We start from the raw sequence: 9253 nt of genomic DNA, 5'->3' as shown, positions 1-9253 counted from the left end.
CAACAATACATGCAATATATACTCAGCCACAAGCGGCTGGAACACATATCAATCAACCACACAGTATAATAAATCCAAAAATAAAGAAAACAACACCAGAAATCATCACACAAGATTACAATTCTTCTACTATGTCCTAATCATATCAAAATAACAAATACTATCCCAAATACTCCTAACATAGCGAAAGACAATGGAAACTAAAATAAAACTTCTTTCCTAATCCCAAGGCTTCCATAATCCTGGCATCACACATCCTTTGAACACCTCCTTGTCGCCTTCCTTTCTATATCTTTTCCTTTCCTGTATCTGCAGTAAGAGGAAGTGCAATCTATAAGCAAAATTTGCTTAGTAAGCACTATCTAACTCACAAAAACTCGATATGCATGTGAATATACTGAAAACTAAAACTGAATGCTCAAAAGGAAAACTACTCATGCTCATCTACTAGTAAATAAACAAACATACTGAAGTGCTAAACATGTAAATCTACTCATGCTCTTCTAATAGCAAAGAACAGTAAACTAATCTAAATAACATGCTAGCATAAAAGAAAACTCAACTTGCTGATTTTAAAACAAAACGAAACTTAATTCATCTGTTCTAAACTTATCCTTTAATACTTTATAGTTATGTAAAACTTGTTTTACTTGTTCAAAAACTTATACTTATAATACTTCAAAATAATAATCAACTTCTCTTGGGCCGGCATTTTACCAATTTGCGCGCATCCTTAATATGAGTCGAGGTAGCTAACCCCGAACTACTAAGTTACTACTAGGGATCTAGACCTAGGCCCAACCCAAGGACAGAGAGTCCAGTACAGTGCCACTGATAAAAGTAAAATACTTGTTATCTTTTAATACTTCTATATAATGCCTCGGCATTTTCTTTAGCACCTTGTGTGCCAAAATCCCTAAAGTCTTGACTTTGGGATCTACTTAAGGTCTTGGCCTTTTTCTTTCTTTTCTTAATCTTTCTTATACTTTTCTTATAAAAGAATGCTTCTTACAAAACTAAAATATTTAAACAAATTCTAACACTGCAATGCTTAAACAAAATCTGCATATAAGTTTAAACAGAAATCTGCATATTAAGCTTAACTAAAATCTGCATATTAAGCTTATCTAAAATCTGCATACTAAGCTTATCTAAAATCTGCATACTAACATGCTGCATATTAAGCTGACACAATTCTGCATATTAAGCTCTAAAGATACTAGAAACTGATTGTTTTAGAAGGAAGGCTACTCATGGCCATCTAATAACATAAGAAACTAGAAATCTGCTCATGTTATTCCAATAGCAAAGGAACTAGATGATAAAAGGGGACTAAAATTCTCTTATTCAAATTCTCGCATGAACAAGAAGAGAAATGCATAATCGTTACCAATAAAAAACATGCATTGAGTTTGTAGCATGTAAAAGCATAGAACCAAAGCTAACATAACCTACTAATTTATCTCTTAAACATGGTTAGGTTTGCCATTCCTAAACATTATTATATGAACTGAATATTATATAAATTAGTTTAGAACATGCACAATTTATATAGAACCAAAGCATGATATCATGATAAGAAATCAATCTAACCTTACAAGCTGTAGAATTACCAAATTCACAAAATTATAGAAACTAATTAAGATCATTAATATAATTGCTCTACTGAAAATATAGTAGCCCTAAAGGACCACTGTTAATGCATGGCAGAAACAAAGGGAATTTGCTACTGGAATCCCAAAATCTGAACCATCTAAAGAGGTAAAGCCATCTAAAGAGAAAGGAATCCACACAAGAAGCCAACTTGAACCCGAATTACTCTATTGCAAACCACAAGCAACCAAAGCAAATACTGATTACATATATATCAGTAACATTAAAATGCTACAACTGGGATGCTAAAATCGACATCAGAAGAAAGAAATCAAGCAAGCATGCTACTCTTAACCTCCAACAAATCCTAATTCTGAACATAAATGAATTGATCCACTCAATACCACAGGGAAGCTTCTGAAGAATATCAGATCTTTCCAAACCAAAAACCCTAGCTAAATTCTGAAACTTGTAGGGCTCATGTGTAAACCGAACATACCAATTAGGGTAACAAACAGGAAACCCAAATCAAACGCTGAATTGCTAACATCAAAGCTTGAAGAAAACTAAATCCGAAATCTCAATTCACAGCGACAAGGCAGAAAATCCCGGAACTACTCTTACCGCAGGTGAGTGAGCAACTTACCTTCGTGTTCTTCGACTCACAGCCGAAAGGAGGCAACTAGGGCTTCGGAGGAGCTTCAATTCTCGGCGACCTCTTTGTGTTTCCAAGCTCTCCTCGTCGAAGTGGGCACACACGGGTGAAGACCGGTCGGAAACAACCCTTCGCCGGTGCCGGAGACCAAGCCCTAGGTCCCCTGCTGCGTCTTCGCCCGAGAGGGAGTCGCACCGACGCCGTGTGAGGAGAGGAGCAAAGAAGGGTTTCTCCTTTTAATAACCCGATATTCTGTTAACTTCCTTAAATAAAATTTCCTACCTTTTCTAAACAGAACCGGTGGCTGGATTACTTGGTTAGCCGGGATTTGACCGAGCCAAAGGTCGTAGTTTCAAATCCCCAGCCGAGCCCTTTATTCTCCTTTTATTCTTCTATTAACTATTTATTACTTAAATATAATTCGATCCTTATTTGATTAAGTAATAATTGCTAGCCCAGTTGGTTAGCCGTGTTTTGCTCGGGTCAGGGGTTGTCGGTTCAAGCCTTAGCTTGGACATTTTTTTGTCGAAACTTCTTTCGTTTAGTAAAAATACCAAACGACCTCCAAAAATTGCATAAAAATATTCTATAAATTCCTAAAAATCTATAGAATTTTTCTAAAGCATTTCTAGATTTTAATAATGTCTTTTAGGACTCCAAATCATGAAATTTGGGGTGTTACATCGTGCCCGGTTTATGGATTTCCGGCTCGAACCCCCCGAAACCACCTGATTTGGGATCGGCCCGCGCATGCGTGTAAGCCCTCTTAACATTGCTAAGCAAGGATGGAAGGGCTCCATATATAAGCTCTTCCAACCTTCTTGGCTTAGCAATGTGGGACTAAATGCATACACATATGCATTACCAAAAAAAAACAAAAAGAATACTTTGAATTAAAACTCAACAATCCCCCACTAATTCAAATTATTTTGGTCGAAAACAAAGATATGTTCTGAGGCTTGGTTGCAATGAGCTTTTAGTGAAAATACCTTCCAGTTTGAATTTTCACCTAAGTACACTAATCTTATTCACATAGGTTTGAAGTGAACTCAGTCTTGAACTTAAACCTTTTATATGTGAAAATCAATTGGTAACAACTCATCACGGGCGACGGTTGAATCCTTCTGGGTTGGTGCATTACGGTCATGCCACCGAATCTTGTTTCATAAGTGCTAAGGAGAGTTGCCTAGACCCCCCACACTACGGCCACACAATTACACTTACATAGGTGAGTTCTCCAAGGATGTACTGCGAGCATCCTGTCATTAAGACCTTGAACTCATTAAGAGCTCCTAAGCTCATCCTAACTAGCAGTCAAGCATCTATCCAGGGAAGAGACTATGAGATTACATCTCAATCAATTTGATGCTTACGGTTCACCCTTATAGCTTGTTTATACCACATTGAACCTACTTCTTGGGATCTCCAATTAGATAGGTTGGGTTACCGCTATAGATGAAACCAGGATAGGCCTCAGTCCCATTCCCTTACTGGATCTCTTGATTTTCTCAGAATCAAGTCCTTTAGTGAGTGGATCAGCAATATTGTCTTTTGAACTTACAAAGTCCAATGACACCACTCCAAGAGATACTAACTCACAAATAGACTTTAATCTTATTCGTACATGTCTCTTCTGTTTCTAGTTATACTTGGAGCTTCTAATCTGAGCTATTGTTGTTTGATTATCACAGTGTACTGAAATAGAAGGTATTAGCTTCATCATCAAGGGAATTTCAAAAAGAAGATCCTTAAGCCAATTAGCTTCAGTTACTGTGGTATCCAAAGCACACAATTCTGCCTCAGATGTAGAATGGATTATAATCGTCTGTTTAACAGACCTCCAAGCAACTGCACCGCCTCCAAGTGTACACTCAACAGTGTCAGCTATCCAACTAGCATCACTATATCCCTCCAGGACTGCAGGGAATCTCCCATACCACAAGCCCAAGGATATAGTGCCTTTTAGGTATTTGAGTACTCTGTCTAATGCATCCCAATGCGTTCTGTCCGGACAGCTGGTAAACCTGCTCAATTTCGTTATAGCAAAAGAAATATCAGGTCTAGAATAATTTGCGAAATACATTACACTACCTATTATTTGTGAGTATCTTAATTGAGACACTGTCACACCACTCTTATTCTTGTGGAGAGTTTTTGAAGGATCATAGGGTGTGACGATAGATTTAACTTGGCTATAGCCATATTTCTCTAATACTCTCTCAACATAGAGTGACTGAGAAATTGCTATTCCATCAGTTGAACGAGTCGACTTCAACCCTAAAATCATGTCAGCACAACCCATATCCTTCATATCAAACTTACCACTTAAGAGGGCCTTAGTCTCATTAATAATAAAAAGGTTAGAATCAAAAAATAGAATATCATCTACATATAAACATAAGATAATACAATTATCACCTTTCATTTTAGCATACACGCATTTATCAAAGCCATTCATTTCAAAGCCAAACAATAGCATAACACTATCAAATTTTTTGTGTCACTGCTTTGGTGCTTGCTTCAAACCATAAAGAGATTTGACTAACCTACAGACTTTATTCTCATATCCAGAAACTACATGTCCCTCAGGCTGATCCATATATATCTCTTCTTCAAGATCTACATTTATGAATGTCGTTTTGACATCCATTTGATGGACCTCAAGATGATATATGGATGTCAATGTTATTAACACTCGGATTGTAGTAATTCTGGTAACAGAAGAATAAGTGTCAAAATAGTCAATCCCTTCTTTCTGTTTGAATCCCTTAGCAACTAGGCGGGCTTTGAATTTATCTACTGACCCATCAGGTTTTAGTTTTCTCTTAAACACTCATTTACATCCTATAGTGGTACACCCAGGAGGTAAATCTACCAACTCCCAAGTGGCATTAGAGATAATAGAGTCCATTTCACTTTTAATAGCCTCTTTCCAGTGCTTAGCTTCAGGAGAAGTCATAGCATCTCTATATGTCACAGGGTCACGTTCTATATTATAGGTGATAAAGTCTTGGCCTAAATCCGTAGACACACGTTGTCTCTTGCTCCTTCTCAGTTCTGTATGCTCACTAGATTCATCTAGTCTAGAGTAATTTGAGGAAGGTGTACCTTCTACGGATAATGGAGCCTCTACGGAAGCAGGCTTATCTCTAGTAGGAATACTAGATATAGACTGAGGTGTTCTCATCTTCATAGGAAATATATCCTTAAAAAATGTAACATCGCGAAGTTCTATAATAGTATTTGCATCTATTCCAGAAATTTCTGATTTAATAATCAGAAACCTATATGCAATACTATTTTGAGCATAACCCAAGAAGATACCATCAACGGTCTTTGGACCAAGTTTTTTCCTTCTGTGTTCAGGTACTAGTACCTTTGCAAGGCACCCCCACACTTTAAGGTATTTCAAACTTGTCCTCCGAGCTTTCCAAAGCTCATATGGGCTTTTATCCCTTGACCTCATGGGAACTCTATTTAACACATGAGATGCAGTGTATAGAGCCTCCCCCCACATGAAGTTGGGTAACCCAGAACTGCCTAACATGGAATTAATCATATCTTCATGGGTTCGATTTTTTCGTTCTGCTATACCGTTGGATTAAGGACTATATGGAGCAGTTACCTCGTGAATTATACCTACATCTTGACAAAATTTTTGAAGCAAGTTCGAGGTAAACTCTCCACCCCTATCAGACCTTAACCTCTTAACAGATTTATTTGTTTGATTCTCAGCTTCAGATTTAAAAATCATAAATTTATCTAAAGCTTCATCCTTAGTTTTCAGCAGATAAACATAACAATAACGAGAGTGATCATCAATGAAGGTAATGAAATACCGTTTATGGTCTCTCGTTATTACACCGTTAAACTCACAACAGTCAGTATGAATCAATTCTAAAATATCAGAATTTCTATCAACTGATTTGAAGGGTTTATGAGGTTGTTTATATTGCACACAAACTTCACATTTTTTCTTATCATTTATAACATGCTTAGGAATCATGTCTAGATTCATCATTCTTTTTACGGTATTAAAATTGACATGTCCTAATCTGTCATGTTATATATCATAAGACTCAATATTATATAAACAACCAATATCAGTAGATTTATTTAAGATAGCATTTTCTACATTGAGTTTAAATAAACCTTCATTAAGCTAACCTTTTCTAATAAAGGCTCCTAAATGTAATATTACAACTTTATTACATTTAAAGTTTAACTCATAACCAGCGCGGACTAACTTTGATCCGCTAATCAAATTCTGACGGACCGCTGGAACATGATACACCTCATGCAGTGACAGGACTTTTCCAGAGGTGAACCTCAGGTCAACTTGTCATATCCCAAACACCCTGGCTGTAGAATGATTCCCCATGGCCACGGAAGTGCCTTCAATTACCTGATAAGTAAGGAAGACAGAGCGATCATCACAACAATGCACATTAGCACCTGTATCAACTAACCATTCATTGGGTTGATAGATCAAATTTAGTTCAGATTTGAAGGTAACAAACCTATTACTGGTGTTGTCACTAGCAGTCACGACATTTGCTTGTGCCTTGGTGTTGGACATATTGCTCTGGTTCTTCTTCTTGGGGCAGAATTTGGCATAATGTCCAACTTGTCCACATGCCCAGCACGGCTTGGTTCCATTTTTCTTTTGAATCTTTGGTTTAGGTTTTATCTTGTTCTTTATTTTCTGATTTTTGAATTTTTTCTTGTCAGATGAGACTACTACATTTGCCTTTGGAATAAAATCCATAGGCATTCTTTTATCATTATCTTTATGTTGCTTCTGATGTTCTTCTTTGATATTTAAGGCAATCATCAAATCTTCTAGAGAGATTTTACCTCTCCTATGTTTAAGAGTCATGCCAAAATCTTCCCAACTCGGAGGCAATTTTTCGATGATAGATATAACCTGAAATTTTTGAGGTAATGGCATATCTCCTTCAGCAAGACCATGAATTTGAACTTGGAATTCATGTGTCTACTCAACCACAGATTTGCCTTCTACCATTTTGAAGTTTAGGAATTTTGCCACAGTATACTTTTCTAAACCAGAATCTTCGGAGTTGTATTTTTTATCCAAAGATTTTCACAGCTCTTTAGCCGAAGATGTTGAGCAGTATACATCAAATAGTGCGTCTGAGAGGGCAGACAGGATCCTCCCATGGCAGAGGTAATCCCTTTGCTTAAACCTCTGTAAGGCAGCACTATAGGCAGGTTCCTCTTCATCAGGTGAAGAAGGATCTGTTTCTATAACGGAGAATAGCCCTAGTGTAGTAAGCCAAAATTTCATCCGTTGTTGCCAACGTCTGAAGTTTTGCCAGAAAAATCTTTCGGGTCTAGCACTAGCCTCATCAGACCCCGTTACCCTATCATTTATCATGTCTACTGATGCTTACAATAAATTCTCTAAAATTTTTGTAAAAAGAGAGCACTAACAGTAGTAAAATTGCACGAAAATAACAAGCATGCAATAAACAGGTAAATAGATGAGTAAGGTTAAGAAATTGGTATCTTCGGTTGAAGCGTCGGCGTGCCGACTGTCTTTAGAGAATTTATTGCCGCCCACGGTGCAGAGGCTCTCCGGTAAAATTCCCCCAAGATCCGACAACCGCTCGCGTCATCCGTAGGTGCACTCCAAGACGAACGGCGCACTGGAACTCAACCTCAGATCGCGGAACCAAGCCTCAGAACAAGGGAAAACTCGGAAAAGAGGAAGAAGGTAGTGCACGCACTAGAGAGGGAAGAATGCTATGCTCTGAGAGTGTGTCTAAACGAGGAACCGAGGCAGTGTATTTATACACTCAGAAGCAGTTCTTTGCCAGCGAACTGGGCAGGTGCGTCGCTTCTTCACGCGCTGGCAGGGGCAGGTGCGCCGCTTCGCGTGCGTGAACCAGACTAAACCAGAGACTGGCAAAAACGAACCAGGCCGCCTGCTGGGGATTTGCACCCCCCCTGCGCGCGATGATCACGTGCGTCGTGCCCGGTTTATGGATTTCTGACTTGAACCCCTCGAAACCACCTGATTTGGGCTCGCCCCGCGCATGCGTGTAAACCCCCTTAACATTGCTAAACAAGGATGGAAGAGTTCCATATATAAGGTCTTCTAACCTTCTTGACTTAGCAATGTGGGACTAAATGCATACACATATGCATTACAAAAAAAAAACAAAAAGAATACGTTGAATTAAAACTCAACAAATACGTCATAGTTGGGGATCGAATCATGAATATCTAGATGATAATCTGAATATTTTACTATGATATCATAACCCTGGAAATTAGACGTAATATATAATGGGAGTAAGGTAAGTGGGCATTTTTGCATATATTCAAATTAACAATTATATATATATATATATACGAATCTATAAATCATTGTGGCACTTATATACGAGCTCATGCTTTGTCTGATTATGTCGGATTAAATTGATGAATATCATGGTTCTTCTCCATTACTCAAATAATTTTTGGATGTTTATTATCCGTAATTGTTTATGCATCAAAAAGTAAATTGGTCTTGAATGTGAAAATGGATAGTTGAAAGCATCAGATGCATTGTACATTAATGCTTATGCTCTACCACTATATATCATCCAAAGGAGAAGAGCATATCTTCCTTTCTCCATCTTCATGCAGTCCAAGAAATCAAGTGATTCTAAACCAAATCTCCTGTTCGCTTTCGGTTAGGATAGAAAGCGACACCGCCGGACCAGCTTCTTCCCCTCCTTCGATCGTCTTCTTCTCCTCTTCTTCGAAGTAATCAAGCTTCGCATCTGGAGAAGCACACAGGCACATTACCTCAGCCGTCGTTGTCCCTACGGCCCACAGCGCCAACCATTTCAATCGACGACCATGACGACAATGACGACGATGGCGATGGCGATGGCGACGACATCTTCTCGAAACACAGAGAGAGAGATCCGACCGTCCATATTGCGATCATTGATGGTCCCACGAGGCCACGACGGTGAGATGACTGTGCGCACC

The sequence above is a fragment of the Zingiber officinale genome, chromosome 10A (genome assembly GCF_018446385.1).
Source record: "Zingiber officinale cultivar Zhangliang chromosome 10A, Zo_v1.1, whole genome shotgun sequence".
Classification (NCBI taxonomy): Eukaryota; Viridiplantae; Streptophyta; class Magnoliopsida; order Zingiberales; family Zingiberaceae; genus Zingiber; species Zingiber officinale.
Note: the sequence above shows the minus strand (reverse complement) of the source record.